The 23301-nt window shown below is 44.4% G+C and overlaps 1 long non-coding RNA gene across 1 annotated transcript; it reads right to left on the reverse strand.

The window, feature by feature from the left end:
- Positions 1-18598: 18598 nt before the first annotated feature.
- On the reverse strand, positions 18599-21649 carry LOC148118293 (uncharacterized). Its single transcript, XR_015736220.1, has 2 exons — positions 21448-21649; positions 18599-19291 (listed from the first exon to the last, which is right to left on the reverse strand). It is a non-coding gene; the product is annotated as an uncharacterized LOC148118293 (long non-coding RNA).
- Between the last annotated feature and the right edge of the window lie 1652 nt (positions 21650-23301).

Genomic DNA, 23301 nt, shown 5'->3' on the forward strand with positions numbered 1-23301 from the left:
TTCCCAGAAGACCATTGGACAAACTAGCCTAGTCTATGCCTTGCAAACAAGAGAGACCATGTCTTATAAACGGTGGAAGGTGAGGCGGACACTGAAGTTGTCAGAGGCGTGCTGTGGCATGCGTGCCACCATTCACAAACATATGCATGTACATCTCACACACACACACACACACACACACACACATCTGAAAAATTAGTGACTGCACAAGTGAATAGATGGAGTAGAGCTAAATGCAGCGCTATGAGTGATTATTAATAATTAAATGGTGCTGGGGGGGTGCAAAGCAAGTCCTCAAGTTAGAAACATCGTGACACCTTCTAGGCAATTCCTGAAATAGGAATTAAATAGAATAGTTGCCCCAGCCAATACTTCACCACACTGATGCATCTGGATGTTGAGACCTACAGCTTTGCTATCTTGCAACCACACACACTGACATATTAGTAAATGTCTCACGTGCCTTCAAGAGCACTGTGTCTGAATACTGAATATTCATTCTCTTACTTCTGCTGCTGAGGGCCTTCGTCCAAGTCACCAGCATCAATTCTCACACAGGTTAGCTCTCAACCGTAACTGATTTTCCTGCTATACTCTTACCCTTTCAAGAACCCACCATCCGTGGGGTGATTTTTCTAATGCCTGAGTCAGAACACAGCATCTTATTCATCTCTCAATGACTTCCAGTTGTAAACAGGAGAAAATCCGAAATCCTTTGCAAAGTTGAGAAGTCCCCGTGAGATCTGCCTCTCACTAGCATGTTCCTCATTTCCCTCCCACCCCACATACTTGGGTCTTTTCCAGCAACAGCAGCATCCATTTCATTCCTCAAATTAGCTTGACACCTGTCAAGGCCTGGATTCTTCAGCCACAACACGTCTTCCTTAGATCTCTAGGTTAGATCTCAGATCTCTACCTTCTTCTTCTTTCTTTTTTTTTTTTTCCGGACAGGGTTTCTCTCTGTAGTTTTGGTGCCTATCCTGGAACTCACTCTGTAGACCGGGCTGGCCTCAGACTTACAGAGCTCTGCCTGCCTCTGCCTTCAAAGTACTGGGATTAAAGGCGGGCACTACCACTGCCCAGCTACCAGTCTTCCTTATCTTTTTAATTTTTTATTCATTTTACATCTCAATCACAGTTTCTTCTCGCTCCCCTCCTCGCTAACCCCCACCTCTCCCCCACCCATCCACTCCTCAGAGAGGGTAAGGCCTCCCATGAGTAGTCAACCAAGCCTGGCGTATCAAGTTGACATAGGACCAAGTTCCCTCTCCCCCAGTATCTAGCCTGCATAAGGTATCCCACCATATGAAATGGGCTCCAAAAAGTTATTTTATGAACCAGGGATAAATCCAGGTCCCACTGCAAGGGGTCCCAGAAACAGACCAAGCTTCGTAGCTGTCACCCACATTCAGAGGGCCCAGTTGGGTCCCAAGCAGGTTCCCCAGCTGTCAGTTCAGTCATTGAGTTTCCACTAGCTCACGTCAGCTGTCTCTGCGGGTTTCCTCATCATGGTCTTGACCCCTTTGCTCACATGATCCCTCCTCCCTCTCTTCAACTGGACTCCAGGACCTCATTTCAGTGTTTGACTGTGGATCTCTGCCTCTGCTTCCATCAGTTACTGGATGAAGATTCTGTGATGACAATCAGGGTAGTCACCAGTCTGATTACAGGAGAAGACCCATTCAGGTACCCTGTCCACTACGGCTAGGAATCCAGTTGGGATCATCCTTGGGGATTCCGGGGAACTTCCCTAGCACCAGGTTTCTCCCTAGCACCATAATCTCTCTTCCTATCAAGATGTCTCTTTCATTGTTCTCTCTCTCAGTCCCTTCCCCAACTCGACCAACCCATTCCCTCATGTTCTCACCCCCAGCCCCTTCCCTCATTGCCCCACTCCCAGTTTATGCAGGAGATCTATGTATGTCACCTTCCTTGGGTGGTCCATGTGTGTCCCTCTTAGTGTTCTCCTTGTTGCCTAGCTTCTCTGGGGCTGAGGATTGTAGCCTGGTTATCTTTTGCTTTATATCTAATGTCTACTTAACAGTGAGTTCATACCATGTTGTCTTTCTGGGTCTGGGTTACCCCACTCAGAATGACTTTTTTTTCCTACTTCCATCCATTTGCCTGCAAAATGTACCACATTTTCTTTATCCATTCTTTGGTTGAGGGGCATCTAGGTTGTTTCCAGGTTCTGGCTACTACGAATAATGCTTCTATGAACATAGTTGAGCAAGTGTCCTTGGTAGAATGGAGCATCTTTTGGTTATATGCCCTAGAGTGGTATTGCTGAGTCTTGGGGTAGACTGATTCCCAGTTTTCTGAGAAACTGCCATACTGTTTTCCAAAGTGGTTGTATAAGTTTGCATTCCCACCAGCAATGGAGGGATGCTCTCCTTACTCCACATCCTCTCCAGCATAGACTGTTATCAGTGTTTTTGATCTTAGCCACTCTAACAGGTGTGAGATGGTATCTCAGGGTTATTCTGATTTGCTTTTCCCTGATAACTAAGGTTGCTGAGCAATTCTTTCAACCATTTCAATTTCTTCTGTTGAGAATTTTGTGTAGATATGTATCCCATTTTTTTAATTGGATTGTTTGGTATTTTGATGTCTAGTTTCTTGAGTTCTTCCTTTATTTTGGAGATCAATCCTCTGTCAGATGTGGGGTTGGTGAAAATCTTTCCCCATTCTTTAGGCCGCCATTTTGTGTCATGTCCTTTGGTGGCAGGCTTCTTAATGAAGACACCATCTACTTGGGTTTTTTTTTTCTCTAGCATGAATTAAAGAGGAAATTTTGGTTACTCTTTTTGTTTTTATTCATAGATGTATAACAATGAGCTAAATAATAGTTTTTGGACTAAAGACTCACATGGCCAGAAAAACTGTATCAAACTTTCCAGGACTAATTTTCTTATTGTCAAATGGAGAAAGGCAATGGATGCAATATACAGAATAATTATAAGAAAAAAAGAGCACACTTTCATGCTTAGTTTTGAACCTGGCAAGCTTTCTGTGAGTATAGCATAGTCGGGCTCCAGTATTTATGGAAAGGATAGAGGAAGAAATGGGGCTTTTCTAATGGTATCGAGGTCCTAAGGATATTTGAACAATTTAGTAAGCAAATTAATAAAAAATAATAAAAAAGCAAAACCCAGAAAAATGTAAACCTCGTTCCTAAAAAGCTTGATCCTACAGATACAGCTGTGGTAACATCTGTGGATTCGTTTTGAGAGCCTAAGCAGTGTAGTTATGCAGAATTCCAAGGAGAACTAAACTCAGAAGTGGAAACTCTATGTAGAGAGATTTAAAAACCTTAGGATGGGGTAAGTTATGAAGCTTTTAGCTAAGGACAACATATTTGCTGTTAATGTGAATTTTCTAAAATTGTTAAGATCTAATTGTAAAATTTTGAAAATGACAAAGAAATCAATGTGAGAATTTTATGAACTGTTTTCTTAAAACTACAAATTTGTTTTGAGTGTAAGAATGCTTGGTCCCAACCCACTGTGCTCTATGCTTGGTTATTTCTCAACTGTGAATGACCCAGTTTTAAAAGTTTAACTGGCCAACTGATTTCTGTAAGAACATCCCTATGGAGTTGAATTGTTATTTTTTTAAATTGAAATCATTTTAAAAGCCAAAGATTTGTTCCAGAGGATAAATATAACACAATTTATTTATTTATTTTGACTTGGAAACCAAACAGTATTTATCTCAAGGCCAGATTGTTTATGTATGAGTGTGGGATCATGCGTGTGTTAGAATGTGTTTATTTATGCATACCTTTTTGTGTGTGAACCCTTGGACTTAACACACTACATATATGGTTAATTTTCCTTCTCAGTGTTCTCCAAATTGGTATTCCTTCTTTGAAATGATACCATTACAGGCTGGTTTAGAGCAGGGGCATTCTTAGCAGGACCTGGGGGTTTAGGGTTACAGAATTTGTATGTTTTTTTTATAATAATGACCTGCTAATAGGATAAATGATGATGATGATGATGATGATGAAAGAGAGAGAGAGAGAGAGAGAGAGAGAGAGAGAGAGAATAGAGGGAATGCCCCTGTGTTGCGGGAGAGCAGATAAAATCCAGCATCTAGGCAGAGTGTTGAACAGTTGGTGGGAACAGACAGGACACCCACAATAACAGGTGAAAAAAGCACCTATGTGCCAGGAGCATCAGTAAGTTTGGTAGTGGCAATCGAGATCCAATTTTTGTCATTGTTTAGTGATCTATGCCATAAAATCCTAAGGGAGCATTAAAAAGTGGCAAAGAGAACTCAAATAAAAACCACACACATATGATCATGGCCAAACTGAAAAAAAAATTGCCAATAACAAACTCTGGCAAGGGTATGAGCAACGGCTCTCACACATGGCATGTAGGAAATGGTGTGGCCACTTTGAGAAACATCTTGATAATTTCTTCCTTTAGGAACAAGAAATCCTACTCTAAAGTGTTAAACAAAGAGGAGTGAAAACTTAGATTCACCTAGGCATGAATGTTTACAGTGCTGTTACTACTAAGCAGAAGCCAGAAGCAAGCCAGACATCCATCAGCACAGGAGCTGAAGAATAAACATGCGCACACGGGCACTCTGCGCTGCCGCAGTGGGAAAGAGAGACTTGCTCTGTGCCTCAGCAAGGACCAATTTCAAGGGCACGATGTGGGGGGGGCAGGGGGAAGAATCTAGTGTCAAATGTTGCGCACCGTGCCATTCCGTTTATATCCTGCTGCCAAGAAGACAAGGTCACAGCGATGCAGAGCAGACGGGTTGTGGCTGGAGAAACAGGGGAAGGGGTGTGTGGTGAAGAAGGAGAAATTCAAGAGTTATGTGTGGGACAATGGGGATGTCCGTGTTCAGTGTTCAAACTCATGTAACTGACATCACCTAAGCAGTCAGTGTTGCTGTAACGCTAATTTTTAGTCTGTCACGGAAAAGCTGTAGGAGGCCATGTGATGCATGTTCTCAGGTGAAGGTGGAAATGGAGACACCTTCTTTGCAGGACAGCCTACCAGAAGGGGTGCTGACTATTCCTCCTAGCTTTCCAGCCCCCCAGTCAGGCTCTGAGCTCTCTCTGAAAAACTCATGAATGAATCAGTGTCTTCAATAACCTCCTTTCTTGTTTGAAATTCTTAAAAGCATCGATGTATCATTTTCATGCTCTCCAGATTATACTTTGTTAAATAACATTTTTGGTTTGCAGGTGATTTTAATAAACAACATGTAGCCAGGGTTGAAAACCACTGCGTTAGATTAAGGAAGCAGAGGCCAAACTGATGTGTTTATGACTAAGTGGGCTTTTTCTATAGGATGGCGATAGGCCGTGAAGGGAACTGGACCAGATGAGGCGCACAGGTCATCTGAGCATGGGAAGTGCTGGTGACAGCTCATCCAGAGATCCTTCATCTTCCCACAACACAAGCCTTGGCAATACAGGCAGCCTGTAGTGGCAGAACTGTGAGTGTTGGAGATGGCCATGGTCTTCACAGGACACAGCGTGCGGGGCTTCCGCGAGCAGCTCTGCCAGCTGTATGGTTAGCAAGGCGCATACCGGGAACTCTGTTAGATCCACATGCGTGGGAAACAAGCAAAGAGGAAATAGCCCACAACATTCTTTAAGGAGCGTGCAAGTGTGGTTATGGAAAGATCTGTATCTGGCCACACACGATCTGACTAGCTTCAGATGGTGAGTGTACTCACGGGTTTAAAGTATTTGTCAGTTGCCTGGTGTATAATGAAAGGACAGTAAACATTAAGGGAGAAATGAAAGAAGTATCTGAAAACATTTGGACACTTTTCCTTTCTGGGAATGACAGTCACTTGCCCAAAGGTTTGAGGAAGCCGAGGAAGCTTGACTCTCCCGTTAGATCTAATTCCTAGAACTGCTGGACCTGGGGGGAGATTCCATGACCTGGCACATGTTCTGATAGTTGCTTGCAGCAAAATCACTTCTGGCATTGACAATGCTAAGGACCAGTGATCCAAAACACATTTCTGGGACTGTGGCTGGCTGAGAACATGTGAAGGAACATTCCATAGGGCTTATTCTTCCTGGAGCTTGGTGGTTCCAGTTCAGAGTAACTCTGTCTGTCTGTCTCTGTGTCTTTTTCTGTCTTGGTATCTCTTTCTCCTTTTCCTTAATTGACCCTACCAGAGTTCTGCAAGAGAGTCACTCCGTGTGCGTGAGAATGAGGATGAAGAAGAGAGTACAACCTTCCTTTCCCCTAGTGCGCACCTCACATTGAAGTTTCTTGTTGAGGTCTACATGGTAAGGTCAAGTTTATGACTCCGCGTTGGTTCCTTTCTTTCTGCTGTGGCCAGACACCTTAAAGAAAGAAGTTCATGGTTTCAGAGGGATGTCAGTCTATCATAATGAAAGAAGCAGGGTGGGAGAAGGTGCACCAATGGCTCCTCACACAGTTACTGAACAGAAAGACCAGGGTTGGATATGACTTTCAAAGGACCAATTTCCAATGACCTTCTTCTTGGTTTTGCTTATTGAGGCAAAGTCTCTAAGCCCAGGCTGGTCTCAAGTTTCTTGTGTAGTTGAGCTTTGCCTTAAACTTCTGACCCTACTGACTCTCCTCCCTACCTAATACAGGGATTGCCAGCACATCCCACTGGGCTAGGGTTACTAGTGACCTATTTCTGCTAGCCAGGGCTCACCTCCTAAGGGCTCCACAGCCTTCAGTGTAACATCACAAGCTGGAAGATAAGCACTGAAAACGTGAACCTATTAGAAACATTCCAGATCATAACAGCTTGCTTTGGAGATAATCTCAGGTGCATGTCGGGAAATAGTCCTTGCCGCATGTTAGGTCCTGTGCTTTGCTTCTCTGTCTGTGATCTTCCTACTTCTAGACAGGCCCCTGAGGTATGTCAGGGGAGTAAGAAAAGCTACATAAGTAAGAAAGCTAAGGCCATGGAGTCCGTAAGCAGAACTGAAATGTGAACTCCCTAGGTCCCCAACAGACCTTCCCTCCACCCGAAATTCTGGGACCAGAGCACAGTGTTCCTCTGCTTCACCTAGCCTCCTTCAGAGTGTTTACTTCCTCTTGGAGAAGGGCAGGGGCGGGTGTGAACTTAAGTGAGCTCTGGCGTCAGCAGTTCAAGGCAGCTGCCTTTCTTGTTTCTCAGGACTCTAGGGTCCCAGGGGTTTTGAACCCCAGAGTGGTGCCTCAATTCACTCACTCCTTGCCCATAGACTGATTTATCTCCAGGCGCCAGGCTCCTCAGCCAGCTGTTTCTGCAATTCTCTTCTTCCTCTGTCAGTCTTCAGGGCAGGAAGTGGGGAAACCACTGACCTTTGACTGAAAAGGAAACACTGGAAAAGTAACCACAGCAAACATGGGTGCCCATCCATCAGATGATGGGATATCTCCGAGACGTCCCGTGCTCTGGGATGGAGGATATATTGAGCAGGCCTGGGCTCTTTGGTGGCTCTCTTGTGAACCCTTCTGTCTGAGTGACAAGAGCCCAGCTTCTGCTGAGACTTTTGCAATAAGCTATAAAAATTTAACTCTGAAGGGAGTCATCTAAAACAATTCACCCAGGGAACCCAAAGGCAGTCTGCAAAGGGGGTGGGGGCTAAATCAGGCTGCATGCTAGAGCTAGTGCTCTTGTCTGCTCTTACTGCCAACGGTATAGAAGGCCATATCTTGAATGGTTAAGGGTTAACGGCTACCGGGGGGGGGGGGATCTAAGCAAGCTTTTGTAAAAAACAGATGGAGATTCTCACCCCTTTACAGTGAAGTTCCCAAAGTCAATTTTTTTCCATTCAAAAATTTACACTTCCTCCCCTCCTCCTATTCCCCTCCCGCTTCCCCACTCACTCTCCTCCCTCTCCCTCCCTCCTTAACGGAGGGCAGGGAACCCTGCCCTGTGGGAAGTCCAAGGCCTTCCCTGCTACATCCAGGCCTAGGAAGCTTTGCATCCAAATAGACTAGGGTCCCAAAAGCCAGTACATGCAGTAGAAACAAGTCCCAGTGCTTTATCAATGGCTTCTCAGTCAGCCCCCAATGGCAGCCACATTCAGAGAGTCTGGTTTGATCACATGCTCATTCAGTCCTGGTCTAGCTGGATTTGGTGAGCTCCCATTAGATCAGGCACACTGTCTCAGTGGGTGGACCAACCCCTTGTGGTCCTGATTTCCTTGCTCATATTCTCCCTCCTTCTGCCCTTCAACTGGACCTTGGGAGCTCAGTCTGTTGCTCTGATGAGGGTCTCTATCTCCATCTGTGATTCTATGGTGATATTCAAGATAATAATCAGTGTGATAGTGGGGCAAGGCCAGTTCAGGCACCCTCCCCTCTGCTGCCCAAGGACCTAGCTGGGGACATCCCCATGGACACCTGGGAACTCCTCTAGAGCCAGGTCTCTTACCAACCCTACAATGGGTCCCTTAATGTATATATCTTCTTCCCTGATCCTATATCCGCCCTTCCTCCATCTCCTCTCTCCCATTCCCTCAAGCTTTCCCTAGTCTTTCCTTTCTCCCTTCCCTCTCCCCCTCTCCCTTTCTCCCATCCCCATTCCTGCCCCTACCCCCACCCCCATGTTTCCAACTTTTGCCCCGCGATCTTGTTTGCTTCCAATTTTCAGGAGGATCTATATTATGTTTTTCTTTGGATACACCTTGTTGTTTGGCTTCTCTAGGCTTGCGTACTATAGTCTCAATGTCCTTTGTTTATGGCTAGAGTCCACTAATGAGTGAGTACATACCATATTTATCTTTTTGGGTCTGGGTTATCTCACTCAGGATAGTATTTTCTATTTCCATCCATTTGCATGCAAAATTCAAGGTGTCATTTTTTTTTTTACTGCTGATGTGTATATATTCCACACTTTCTTTATCCATTCTTCCATTGAGGGGCATCTAGATTTTTTCCAGGTTCTGGCTATTATAAATAATGCTGCTATGAACACAGTTGAACAAATGCTTTTGTAGTACGATTGGGCATCTCTTGGGTATATTCCCAAGAGTGGTATTGCTGGGTCCTGAGGTATATTGATTCCCAATTTCCTGAGAAACTGTCACACTGATTTCCAAAGTGGTTACACAAGTTTGCACTCCCACCAACAATGGATGAGTGTTCCCATTACTCCACAACCTCTCCAGCATAGGCTATCATTGGTGTTTTTGATTTTAGCCATTCTGACAGGTGTAAGTTAGTTGTTTTGATTTTCATTTCCCTGTAAGGAGGTTGAACATGACCTTAAGTGTCTTTTGACCATTTGAACTTCGTCTGATGAAAATTCTCTTTTCAGTTCAGTACCCCATTTTTTAATTGGGTTAATTAAAATTTTAATGTCCAGTTTCTTGAGTTCTTTATATATTTTGGAGATCAGACCTTTGTCTGATGAGGGTCTGGTGAAGATCTTCTCCCAGTCAGTAGAATGCCTTTTTGTCTTAATGACAATGTCCTTTGCGTTACAGAAGCTTCTCAGTTTCAGGAGGTCCCATTTATTCATTGTTGCTCTTATTGTCTGTGCTATTGGGGCTATATGTAGGAAGTGGTCTCCTGTGCTCATATGTTGCAGTCTACTTTCCACTTTCTCTTCTAGCAGGTTCAGTATGGTCGGATTTATATTGAGGTCTTTGATCCATTTGGACTTGAGTTTTGTGCATGGTGATAGATATGGATCTATTTTCATTCTTCTACAGGTTGACATCCAGTTATGCCAGCACCATTTGTTAAAGATGTTTTCTTTCTTCCATTGTATACTTTTAGCTCCTTTGTCGAAAATCAGATGTTCATAGGTTTGTGGATTAACATCTGGGTCTTTGATTCGATTCCATTGGTCAACATCTCTGTTTTTGTGCCAAGCAGTTTTCATTACTGTAGCTCTGTAATAGAGTTTGAAGTCAGGGATGGTAATGCCTCCAGAAGTTCCTTTATTGTATAGGATTGTTTTGGCTATCCTGGGTTTTTTGTTTTTCCATATAAAATTGATTATTGTTCTGTCCAGGTCTGTGAAGAATTTTGTTGGGATTTTAATGGGGATTGCGTTGAATTTATAGATTGCCTTTGGTAGAATTGCCATTTTTACTATGTTGATCCTACCCATCCAAGAGCATGGGAGATCCTTCCATTTACTAGTGTCCTCTTCAATTTCTTTTTTCAAAAACCTTAAAGTTCTTGTCAAATAGATCTTTCACTTCCTTGGTTAGAGTTACCCCAAGATACTTTATAGTATTTGTGGCCATCGTGAAAGGTGAAGTTTCTCTGATTTCCCTTTCTGCTTCTCTATCCTTTGTGTATAGGAGGGCTACTGATTTTTTTGAGTTGATATTGTATCTTGCCACATCACTGAAGGTATTTACCAGCTGTAGGAGTTCTTTGGAAGAGTTTTTGGAGTCACTGATGTACACAATCATATATCTGCAAATAACGAAAGTTTGACTTTTTCCTTTCCAATTCAAATTCCCTTGATCTCCTTATGTTGTCTTATTGCCATTGCTAGAACTTCAAGCACTATATTGAAGAGGTATGGAGAGAGTGTACAGCCTTGTCGTGTTCCTGATTTTAGTGTAATGGCTTTGAGTTTCTCTCCATTTAATTTGATATTAGCTGTTGGTTTGCTTTATATTGCTTTTATTATATTTAGATATGATCTTTGTATCCCTAACCTCTCCAAGACCTTTATCATAAAGGGGTGTTGAATTTTGTCAAATGTTTTTCAGCATCTAATGAAATGATCATATGTTTTTTTCAGTTTATTTATGTGATGGATTACATTGATAGATTTTTGTATGTTGAACCAGCTCTGCATCTCTGGGATTAAGCCTACTTGATTGTAATGGATTTTTTTTGATGTTTTATTGGATTTGGTTTGCCAGCATTTTATTGAGAATTTTTGCATTGATGTTCATGAGCAAGATTGGTCTGTAATTCTCCATCTTGATTGAGTCTTTGTGTGATTTTGGTATCAGGGTAACTGTAGCTTCATAAAAAGAGTTTGGCAATGATTCTTCTGTTTCTATTATGTGAAACACCTTAAGGAGTATAGGTATCAGCTCTTCTTGGAAGTTCTGGTAAAATTCTGCATTAAAACCATCTGGTCCTGGTCTTTTTTTGGTTGGGAGATTTTTGATGACAGCTTCTATTTCCTCATGACTAACAGGTCTATTTAAATTGTTCACCTGGTCTTGATTTAATTTTGGTATAGGGTACCAAAAAAGTGTCCATTTCTTTTACATTTTCCAACTTTGTGGCATATAGGACTTTGTAGTAAGTCCTAATGATTCTCTGAATTTCCTCAGTGTCTGTTGTTATGTCCCCCTTTTCATTTCTGATCTTGTTATTTTGCACGTTTTCTCTCTGCCTTTTGATTAGTTTGGATAGGGGTTTGTCAATCTTGTTGATTTTCTCAAAGAACCAGCTCTTTGTTTCATTGATTCTTTGGATTGTTTTCCGTGTTTCTATTTTGTTGATTTCATCCCTCAGTTTGATTATTTCCAGTCTTCTACTCCTTCTGGGTGAATCTGCTTCATTTTTTTTTCTAGAATTTTCAGGTGTGCCGTTAAGTCTCTAATGTGTGCTTTCTCTATTTTCTTTACATGGGTACTTAGTGCTATAAACTTTCTTCTTAGCACTGTTTTCATAGTGTCCCATAGGTTTCGGTATGTTGTGTTTTTATTTTCGTTGAATTCAAGGCAGATTTTAATTTCTTTCTTTATTTCTTTTGTGACCCAGGGGTGGTTCAGTAGTTGACTGTTCAGTTTCTGTGAGTTTGTAGGCATTCTGGGGGTAGAATTGTTGTTAAATTCTAACTTTATTCCATGGTGATCCAATAAGACACAGGTGGTTACTAAAATTTTTTTGTATCTGTGGATGTTTGCTTTGTTACCGAGTATGTGATCAATTTTCGAGAAAGTTCCATGAGATGCTGAGAAAAAGGTATCTTCTTTCCTGTTTGGGTGGAATGTCCTATATTTGTCTGTTATTCATTACCTCCATCAGTTCTCTTATTTCTCTGTTAGGTTTCTGTCTGGTTGACCTGTCCATTGGTGAGAGAGGTTGAAATCTCCTACTATTAGTGTGTGGGGTTTGATGTGTGCTTTGAGTTCTATTAATGTTTCTTTTACATATGTAGGTGCTTTTATATTAGGGGCATAGATATTCAGGACTGAAACTTCATCCTGATGAAATGTTCCTGTTATAAGTATAAAGTGTCCATCTCCATCTCTTCTGATTGATTATGGTTTGAAGTCAATTTTGTTAGATATTAGTATAGCCACACCCGCTTGTTTCTTAGGTCCATTTGATTGAAAAACCTTATCCCAACCCTTTACTCTGAGTTTTGTTCTTTAAAAATATAATGTTTGGCATGTTCCCCGAGCGGCCTGCGAGCCAGGCAGAGGCTGCCGCCAGAGCAGTGCAGGTTCCCGCGGCTGGCTAGCGGCAGAGCTGGTGGGAGCATGTCCTGGACAGGCTGATACCAGTCTTGCAGCTGGGAGAGTCAGGTGGGCAGGTGAGCAGACGGCGGAGTAAATAAACATAAGGCTGAACATAAAGCTAAACATTTATTACTTAAAGAAGAGGCAGAGAGACAGAGAGACATAGAGACATAGAGACAGAGGAGACACATGTGCACACCCTGAGAGAGGGAACAGAAGGGGGTTAAGATGGTGATGAGGGGGTCAGAAGTGGCTGGGAGTGGGCGTGGCTTGCCCTTAAAGGGACCAGACCAAAAGAATAATACCTATGACCTCACAGAGGGAAAGGGGTGCTTGGGGCATGCTGGGATGGAATAAGAAGAGAAAGGCAGTAGCCAGAGAGAAGCCCCCACTGAATGGCCAGAAAGTTTAGGGGAATGGAGGTTGCCTGTGCTCCCTTTCTGGAGCGTTCAGTTGGATTCACACTCACCCTTTCAGAAGGAAGGATCTTCTGGTCCCAAAGTCAAATTTTTTTATACTGATGCACAGAAATAAGAAGTATTTTCAGAGACTGGATCTCTTTATTTGCCCCCAATCTTTATTAACCTCTCACAGTGTTTTGGGGCTGTACTTTGAAATGTGCTAAGACAGCCTTACAAATTTACTTTGATCACATTACAGGCTTTATGTATGAGAAAATACAACATGGGCTTAGCACCTAGGTCTAAATGCTGAATTAAATGTTTTACATGTTGTCTTATTTAATCCAATTTTCTATCCTGAGCTGTAGACCCACATTGCTAGACTCAACACCTTCTTTTGACAATCTTGTTAGTAAACCAAATTTAACATGTCCTAAGGAAACCATTCTTCTTTACTTTGTATATTTCTTTCCTTCTTCCCAGAGTGCCAAATCCAAGGATACCAACGCTCTCTACAGCTAGGAGTTACCTCAATCTCCTCCTATAATTTTTTTTACTTGTTGCATACATGTTTTAAGAGGCTGCTTGTTTGTTTCCCGGTTGCCCAGACTCCCAAAATAACCACACAGAAACTATTAGTTAAATCACCGCTTGGCCTGTTAGCTCTAACTTCTTATTGGTTAGCGCTTACATCTTAATTTAACCCATTTCCATTATTTTATATTTTACCATGAGGTATGTGGCCTCCCAGCAAGGTTCCAGCTGCCAGCTCCCGTCTTTCCCCTTTGGTGGCTCCATGGCATCTCTTTACTGAGCCTCCTTTCTCCCAGTATTCAGTATAGTTTTTCCCGCCTAGCTCTACTCCATCCTATCACAGGCCAAGGCAGTTTCTTTATTCGTTAGGAACCCTGAATCAGGAACCTGATACAGAGGCCATGGAGAAATGCTACTTACTGGTTTGCTTCTTATGGCTTGCTCAGCCTGCTTTTTTATAGAACCCAGGATAGTCAGCCCATGGAAGGCACCACCCACAATGGTCTCCACCCTTCTCCACCAACCACTAATTTAAAAAGTGCCCTACAGGCTTGCCTGCAGCCAGATCTTATGGTGGCACTTTCTTAAATGAGGTTCCCTCCGCTCAGATGATTTTCACTTGTATCAAGTTGACATAAAACTATCCAGCACAAGCAGCAAGGGCTTTGAATCAATGAGCCACACCTCCTGTCTTTAGGGCAACAGTTTTAATAAGACAATTCTACAGAGAGTAAATATTTCATCAGGCATATGCTAATTTATTCCCATTTCTTTCAGAGCAAACACACAATTCGTTAGGATGGCTAAAAGGATTCTCTGCTGCTCTGCCTCCTTCTCTCAGACTCTAGAATATTCCTACATGCTATAGTAATATTGTGCTTGAGATCAGCTGAGCAACATAGCAAGATTCTATATCAGCAAAAACATACAACACAGTATTTGATCAAAACCATTTTGTTCTGTTGTACCATATCAGTGAGTTTCATACAATACATTCTACATGGGATGAAGTGAACACTTCAGATGGTCCTAGGATCAGACAAGCCCCACAGAAAGGCCAGCTGTCTGCTCAAGGAGTAAGCCAAGGAGTATGAAAACCCAGCTGTTTTTCAACGCATGTCCCACAGACAGCACAAATCTGGCCCGGACAAAAAGGTGAGAGAAGGGAAAGGATGCCTCTTGTTAGATGTCCTGAAGAGTCGGTCGGTTGGCCAGTTTATTGGCTCCTCTAAAAGCCATATGTATGGAAGGTTTGGTCTTTGAAGCAAGCAAGGATTCAGAGGTGGGGCCTTGGGGAAGAGGGTGGGTATTGTGGGCTCTGACTTCACGAATGGAATAGTCTGTTAATTTATTCATAATTTGATGACATTTGATGCCTTATTGGAAGGCAGTAGAGATGACAGGAGGTTGGACCTAGTTGTAAGCAGGTCAGTGGAGAGTATGTCTTGCTCTCATCCCTTCCTCTTTGCTTGTCACTTTACTTTCCAGCTGCCAGGAGGTGAGCAAACTATTCCTTAACTATGCTTTACCAGGGACCTAGAAACAACAGAACCATGTGTCCATGCTTACAAACTTTAAAATCATTGGCCAAATAAATACCTCCTCCATCTAAGTTGTTTCTTTATTCTGAAATATTTGTCATGATGATCAGCATTAACATGTGTACTATCAGAATTCACATCTCCCTAACCCTTGTATATGGATATATATGGATGTGCAAGATATACTCATATTTGGAAATAGGGTGTTTGTGTGTTTAATTAGATAAGAATGATAAAGATGAGTTCTTATTAGATTAGGATAGACTCTAAATATAAGGGCTGAACAGAACCTAGATATAAGGAGAGTACACAGAGAGAGGAGGACAGTGCACAGAGGGAGGAGGACAGTGCACAGAGGGAGGAGGACGGTGCACAGAGGGAGGAGGATGGTGCACAGAGGGAGGAGGATGGTGCACAGAGGGAGGAGGACGGTGCACAGAGGGAGGAGGATGGTGCACAGAGGGAGGAGGACGGTGCACAGAGGGAGGAGGACGGTGCACAGAGGGAGGAGGACGGTGCACAGTGGGAGGAGGACGGTGCACAGTGGGAGGAGGACGGTGCACAGTGGGAGGAGGACGGTGCACAGAGGGAGGAGGACGGTGCACAGAGGGAGGAGGACGGTGCACAGAGGGAGGAGGACGGTGCATAGAGGGAGGAGGACGGTGCACAGAGGGAGGAGGACGGTGCACAGAGGGAGGAGGACGGTGCACAGAGGGAGGAGGATGGTGCACAGAGGGAGGAGGACGGTGCACAGAGGGAGGAGGACGGTGCACAGAGGGAGGAGGACGGTGCACAGAGGGAGGAGGATGGTGCACAGAGGGAGGAGGACAGTGCACAGAGGGAGGAGGACGGTGCACAGAGGGAGGAGGACGGTGCACAGTGGGAGGAGGACAGTGCACAGAGGGAGGAGGACGGTGCACAGAGGGAGGAGGACGGTGCACAGAGGGAGGAGGATGGTGCACAGAGGGAGGAGGATGGTGCACAGAGGGAGGACAGTGCACAGACGGAGGAGGACAGTGCACAGACGGAGGAGGACAGTGCACAGAGGGAGGAGGACGGTGCACAGAGGGAGGAGGACAGTGCACAGAGGGAGGGGGACAGTACACATACGGAGGAGGACAGTGCATACAGGGATAAGGACAGTGCACAGAAAGATCTATGCTAAAATAGAGGCAAAGCTTACAGATATGATTCGGGGAGCCAAGGAATGCCAAGGCTTTCAACAGCCTCCAGAAACTGGGAGAGAGGCCTGGAACACATTGTCCCCCAGAAGCTTCGGAGCCGAGCCAAGCCTGCCGAACTTCAGTTCAGGCTCTTGGCTTCAGGAACTATAAAAGAGTAAATTTCTGTTTTCTGTGCCACCTAGTTTGTGGTAATCTGCTACAGTAGCAACTGAAAATAGACACAACAAACAGAAAAAAAATCAGGGGGGAAATTTGTTGGTAAGATTGAGGTCTGTGGTGGCAGCGAGGGCCTGAGCTGCTGGCTTGCTGCAGGAGGGGTCGAAGAGGGAAAAGGAAATGAGCATGTACAATCATTTGTCTATGCCTGCGCTGACCCAGCTGTCCCCTACGCCTCAATCCAAGCTGTGGAGGAAGCGTCCAGGGAATACAGATGACCCAGGTCGTCCTGAGGAGAGGGACAGCCAGTCCTGGGCCATCTGGGGGAGGGAGAACACGTGAGGGTGGCTGGGCCTAGGACCAAGGAGGAGTCTGGCTCTCGTTGGGCCCATATCGTGGCCCAGGTGAAGAGCCTGAGAGATTAGAGACCGGTAGCGGCAGAGCTGTCTGTGTGAGGGACTTGGGGCTGGTAAACAGCTGGAACATGAACGTTGCCTGCAGATGCAGTGCCAGACAGAGAGCCAGGCTGTTCAGATGGATGTCAAGGTCAGGCAGAGTTCAGAGAAGCACAGGCAGGAGGCAAATTCTGCCAGCAGGGAAGTTGGCAATTAGCGGTGAGTGATAAGGCAAGAGTCATATGGAAGTGGCGAGTTCTAAGAACTGTGCCTATTCTTGGCTGGAGCCTGGTGGCTGGGCACACGTGTGCCTTCAGGTTGCAGTGCCCTCAGAGGAGAAAGTGGCAGTGGGGGAGATTGGATCAGAGGAGAGCCATTGACAGTGTCTGTCCCCATCTCTGGTCTCTTAAACACAGAGCAAACCACTTCTGCTTCATCAGCCATTTCATCCTAGTGTAACCACTCATGTTTCCATTTCTTTATTCGTGTGCCCGCTCCCTGCCCTGCTGTCCTGACAAGTGCTGTGTACTGCAGGCTGCCCTTGAACTTGCCGTCCGTCTTTCTCAGCCTCTTGGGATGTGCCAGGATGCCTAACTTGAATTTTGTATATTCTTCGTTGTTATTTTTTGAGAAAGAGTTTTGCTGCATAGCCCTGGCTGTCCTGAAACTTACTATGTAGACTGAGCTGGCCTTGAACTCACAGAGATCGATCTGAGTTTCTGTCGTGTGGCACAATGTTTCCTGGGGAGATGTAACACACATGTCTACTCACCGCAGATGGGGAACCCATGGCAGACCAAAGTACAGAAACCACCGAAGTTCAACTTGATGAACTAAGGAATTTTATTGGCGTTACTTAAAGGGATGTGGGTGAAGGGTTACTTACAGGAGCAGGTGTGACTCAAAGGCAGCTGTGTCACCGAAGCCCGGAATAGATGACAGCTCACAAAACTGGCAATCTGGGCACACTGAACAGCCCGCAGGTAGCTCCCTGGGATGGAGTGTCCTTTCCCGGTGCCTCATTGGTTGAAGCCCTTCCAGGCAGCTCAGCTGATTTCAGATTCTTCCAGGCAGCTAGTCTGGTCTGAGAGTCTTCTTTGCAGCTCTTTCTTCCATCTGACAGGGCTCTCAGCCTGTACTGCTTACTCTGGCAGGAAGGGGCCTAAGGGATCCGGTCAGTTTCGGGGACTTCTTGAAGGTGCCTGTGTTGCTTACCTTTTTCTTTAAAGAACTTCTCTGGAGGACGGAAGGTTTCAATCTTGGAGAAAACTTAAATGTTTGTTCTTACAGGTCTCTGAGTCTGTGCTATTCTATTTCAGCAACACTAAGTGACTAAGATCAATCAAACCAAATGAGACAAAAGACCCATAATAATTGGTGAAATTAGAGGATCCACACGTGGGCTGAAACTGGAGCTACAAGGTCAGCTAGTTGTTTTAATTGGTCAGCAACCTGACACCCTATTAACAACATACTCCCCTCTCAGGTCCAGCCAATTGCTAGAGAGCATAAACCACAGGCCCCAGCATGAGCTCAGCCCCACATGGTGGTTTTTGCCATTAATCTCAGCACTTGTGAGGCAGAGGCAGGCATAACTCTCTGAGTTTGAGGCCAAGTTGATCTACATAGGTAGTTCTCGGTCAGCTAGAGTTATGTAATGAGTTCCTGCAAGTAAATGTGAGGAAACAGGAATTCTGGAACAAGAATACTTCAGGGTCGAGTCTCCTGTCTCATGCTCATTGTGAATCCAAAGTAAGAATTATATGCTTCTGGTGGTGAAAGCACTTAGACATAAAAGACTGCACAGGATATGCACCAGTTTGTATGAAAACACCAGAAAGGGCAAGTCTTTAGTGACAGAGAGTAGATTAGAACTGTGTGGGCCCATTAGGCTGACTGACAAGAGGCACAGGGAATCTTTCTGGAGAAATGAATTGTGATGATAGGCGGATAAGTGCAAATTCACTAAAACACCAGTATATTTCACCCTTTAAAGGCACATGTTTTATTATACATGCCTCAATAAAGCTGTTTAAAATAAATTTTAAAAAAACTAGATGCTTATGAATTTGTAGTGTGTCTTACCTACTCACAAATAGAACTGGCTATGTCTGAGGTATCTCCTGGCTAAAACCATGCATCTAATGTAGACAGCTAGATCTTTCGCAGTGCAGTTAAGGATTTGAAATCTATGGCCAGAACATGGGCTTCAGCACAGGATGTTGGCTGGAAAAAGACAACAGGTGTGGAGCCATCCATTGTTCTTGTTCCAAGGCCGCAGCTTTATGATAAATGCGGATGTGTGGGAGCTGGTCTCCCCATGCCTCTGTCAAAATAGCCATGGCGGAAGTGGCAAAGGAGCCTGTCTCTCCCATCTCTCAACCCACAACTGATGCAAAAAAACAAAAACAAAAATAAACAAACAAAACCCTCAAAAAACAAAAAGCAAGTCAAGGTCAACCCAGAAGGAAATCTAATGACCTCAGGATAACCATACCCCAAGTTTTGGATCATGTTCCTTGGATTTTTGTCCTTGTGTTTATGAACACTTCTACCACTTGGTTTCCGTGCTCTTTGTGGGTCAGTGGCCCCAATCTCCATGATGCTGTTAGAAAGAAGGCTCTGCATTCGGTGCCGGATGGAAGCGGATGGAGAAAGCTGAGCTCCTGGAGTCCTAGGGAGGGAGAGACGATAACATGAGCAGAGGGGTCAAGGCCGCAATGGGGAAACCACAGAAACAGCTGACCCACGCTGGTGGGAACTCACCGACTCTGGACTGACAGCTGGGGAACCTGCATAGGACTGAAGTAGGTCCTCTGAATGTGGGTGACAGTTGTGTGGCTTGGGCCATTTGTGGAGACACTGGCTGTGGAACCAGTATTTACCCTTAGTGCATGAACTGATTTTTTGGAGCCCATTCCCTATGGAGGGATACCCTGTTCAGCCTAGATACAGAAAGGAGGGCCTTGGTCCTGCCTCAAGAGATGTGACAGAGGCCTTACCCTCTCTGAGGAGTGGATGGGGAGAAGGTAGGGGAATTGGGAGGAGGGGAGGAAGGGGGAACTGGGAGTGGTATGGAAAATAAAAAGAAAGATTGTTTTTAAAAAATAAACTTAAAAAAGTGAGAAAATTAAAAAAAAGGAAAGTAAACTCCACCCACCTACACCCTCAATTATTATCTGCCTTATTTTAATAAGAGTCCAAGATAAGAGAATTATCAACTTCAGGGGTAAAAATGAAGTAAAAATGAAGACTCTGTTTTCAACCTCTACTGTTTTTCTTATTTGGTGGATGATTAATTAATTATACCACACTGAGTTTTAGGAAAGGTAGAATGGCTTAGTTATAACACTAGACACAAGTTTCTATTCTTTTAGATCGCTGACCACAACCTTGCCAAATCAGCAATAACACTCCTCTCTTTGCTGCTTAAGAGAGGATAGCAAAGGGTTAGATCTGCTTGTCAAGCAATCATGGTGATGTAACCAGCACCCATAAAGTCAAGATGTTCAAAGATCCTGCTGTCAAAGGGATTAAGAATTCCTCTGCCACAGTGAATAATTCGGAAGCTATGAGATCTTTCCATCGAGTCAGCAAGCATTTAGTGAGGAAATACTAAGTTCTGTGCCTCCATGAATGGGGAAAAATGTCTGCCAGTCTTAAGAGCCTCAGAAATTAATTGAAAGTCAAACAGTTATGACATTATGTGGGCACTAGTTGCTACAATGTCCTTCAATGGGGACTTTTTTATTGAATTATCATTATTTTAAATGATAGTAGAGCCATACAAAAGAACTCATTCAATGGCTACAAAATAAGGAAAAAAATTAGAAGGTTTTCTATGTAATAATATGGAAGTGTTTCTTATATTAAAAGGAAATAACAAATTATAGAAGAATGGGCACAGGGGGTAATAATTTGATATTAAGGGGGGCAAAGAGGAATACCTTTATTTTGCAATGTGCAGATGCCCCCTGCTGTACCCCCAAGGTCAGAAAGAAACGAGGAGTGGGTGGCGAGGCAATGTGAGACTCTGGGGCGAGAGGACGGGCATCTCTCTTTGTGCTGCCTTGTGTGCGCTTTGTTTTCTGAACAACTTCCATAAATCACTTCATAAAACAGCCACATAAAACAGACAAATCAGGAAGTTCCATCCTTTGGAGAAGAAGCTGGGATTTAAGGCCTTCCATGTGTTGAGGCTCTCAGCAGGAGTGAATGCAGCCAGCACCAGTACACCTTGCAGTCTTTCCATGGTACCTGAGGCCTCTCCAGGAACCACGGCTTCCTTAGCACTTTCTAAAATTAAGTTTTAGGCCTTTTCTTTTCTTTTTTCTTTTGGGGGTTTTTGTTTTGTTTCGTTTTGTTTTCCAAGACAGGGTTTCTCTGGAGCTTTAGAACCTGTCCTGGAACTAGCTCTTGTAGACCAGGTTGGCCTCGAACTCACAGAGATCTGCCTGCCTCTGCCTCCTGAGTGCTGGAATTAAAGGCATGTGCCACCACCGCCACCCGACAAGTTTTAGGCTTTTTAAAGTTTGTATTAGTTACACAAAATAATGGAGTTCATTCTATTTTCCTAAGTGCATATCATGTACTTTAACCATATTCACAACCCCACCTCCAGCTCCCTTAATTCTTAAAACAACCTATAAACTAGGCATGGTGGCAGGTCTCTCAAATCCCAGCACTTGGAGTTTGAATGGGGAGGGTTGCCACGAATCCCAGGCCAGCCTGTGCTGTACAGTAAGTTCCAGCCTGCCAAGACTACACAGCAAGACTATTTCTTAAAACAACAAGTCAAAGAAATGAACAGCAAACAGTAAAACAACAGACCCATGAAGCTGACTTTGTAATTCCCATTCAATAGCTGAGAAATTGGCCCTTTGAGGATCAACGATCCCGACGTCTCCCACACGGGACACAGAGCTGTAGCGTCCCAGGCTCCCGACTTCTGTCAGCTGAGCATTGTCCTCCGCTGATGGCGAGAGCATCTGCGCGTTCCAGGTTCCCATTGTCCTGTGGAACGCACAGTTCGTCCCCGATTCTCTGTGGTGATAGCAGATGTTTGCGCTGACCCTGCTCAGAACCAAGACTCCTGGTGTCTCCTTCCTGAGGGAACGAAGTGTTAGTTTCCTGAACACAGTAAGACTGTGATAAGATAAATACCCAATTTCCCCAACCAAAACTCCTAGCAAAGAACACCTATGACAATAAGCTGAGTCGTCCAGGTCACACATGGACAGCTAAATAATTTCTACTAATCAGGGAAGGTGTAAAATTTGAGTGATGGATGAGGAAGGATAGGGCAAGGGGCACGGGGCTGGCGAAGTCCAGTGAATACAGGGAATAGCCTTAGTGACTCTCATAGGCCCTCATAGATCTACAGTCACCTTATTTCCTGGCTAATAATAGGGAAGCCCAAAGGTCCATGTGCGAGGAGCCATTTTAGGTATTTCCCATTTCTTAATTTCTTTATTCAATTTTTATATCACACTTACAAAGTAGATATTATTGTAAACCTCTTCTTTACAAATAGGTAACTGGGTCACAGCGAGTCCAAGCAGCCCCTTTAAGGTCACGGAGTTTATACAGGGGAGAGCAGGCTCCTCTGCATAACTCCCCTGTTGAAACTGGACAGACTGGCTCTAGGTCTTGAGCCTGGGCTTTCTGCATCCAGGTACAGAGAACACCTCATCAACCTAGGTTAGGCACTGTACAGGGCAGGTGATTGTGGCACATCAGGAAGGAAGGAGGAAGGGAGGGAGGAGGAGATGGGGTGAGGGCCACCTTCCGTAGTCTCAGAGTTTGGTTCAGCTTCCTACAGAAGCTGTTCCTGCTCACCTGCAGATAAACAGGTCTGAGGCTGACATCTTGAACTCGATCTTGTCACTTCAGCCAGAGTTTCACCAGCTGACACCATTGCTTGTTGCCTTCTCCTGCCTTCTGTATGCCCTCCTGTTCTGATGAATGAAATAAGCCCTGGGTTCTTGGAAGACCACCAATTACTAAGAAGAAGAATCTGCATGCATCGGTTACCATGCTTGGCCATCACAGAGCATGCTAGCACGGGCAGCTTTGTTCCCACTGCAGAGAGGAGAAGGTGGAGTCTTCCCTGGATTAGCTCATTTGCTCCTCAGCTAGGAGGCAGTGACGAGCCTTAGGGCCATTTGACTCCAGAGCCTGATTTATTGTTCCTCTGAATAGCCTCTGAATCCTATAGATAATTTCATGTGGTGGGAGCATTCAAACCCTGACTAAACCATGTTCACTGGGTCAGAGACCTAAGCTCCACAGGAGCCCAGTTCCGTCACTCCCTTATTCCCAGTGGACAGAGCCCGGCTTGGACAAGAACTGCTGAGGTAACCATGTCCTTACGTAAAACCTGACCTAGCCGCGAGCCATTTGAGAGCAATTTAGCACTGTTCTAGGCCAAGAGAATATAATTCCAAAGAAGAACATGACTCCCAGTGGGAAACGGAGTTCTTGCTGGCAGAACTCTAGATCTGCTTCACAGCAGAGCCATAATCACAGATTTCCTTAGGCCGCTGCGTCCAAACAACATATTCCATAAACAAGACAAAGAAGCCTAAGGGAGCGGACTTTGTTATCACCTTTCAATGAACAAGACACATTTTACTGAAAGCCAAGGAAACACTCTGCTATACCCACACAGAAGGGAATCCTTGT

This window comes from Myodes glareolus, chromosome 23, assembly GCF_982192425.1.
Source record: "Myodes glareolus chromosome 23, mMyoGla1.1, whole genome shotgun sequence".
In the NCBI taxonomy this organism is placed as follows: Eukaryota; Metazoa; Chordata; class Mammalia; order Rodentia; family Cricetidae; genus Myodes; species Myodes glareolus.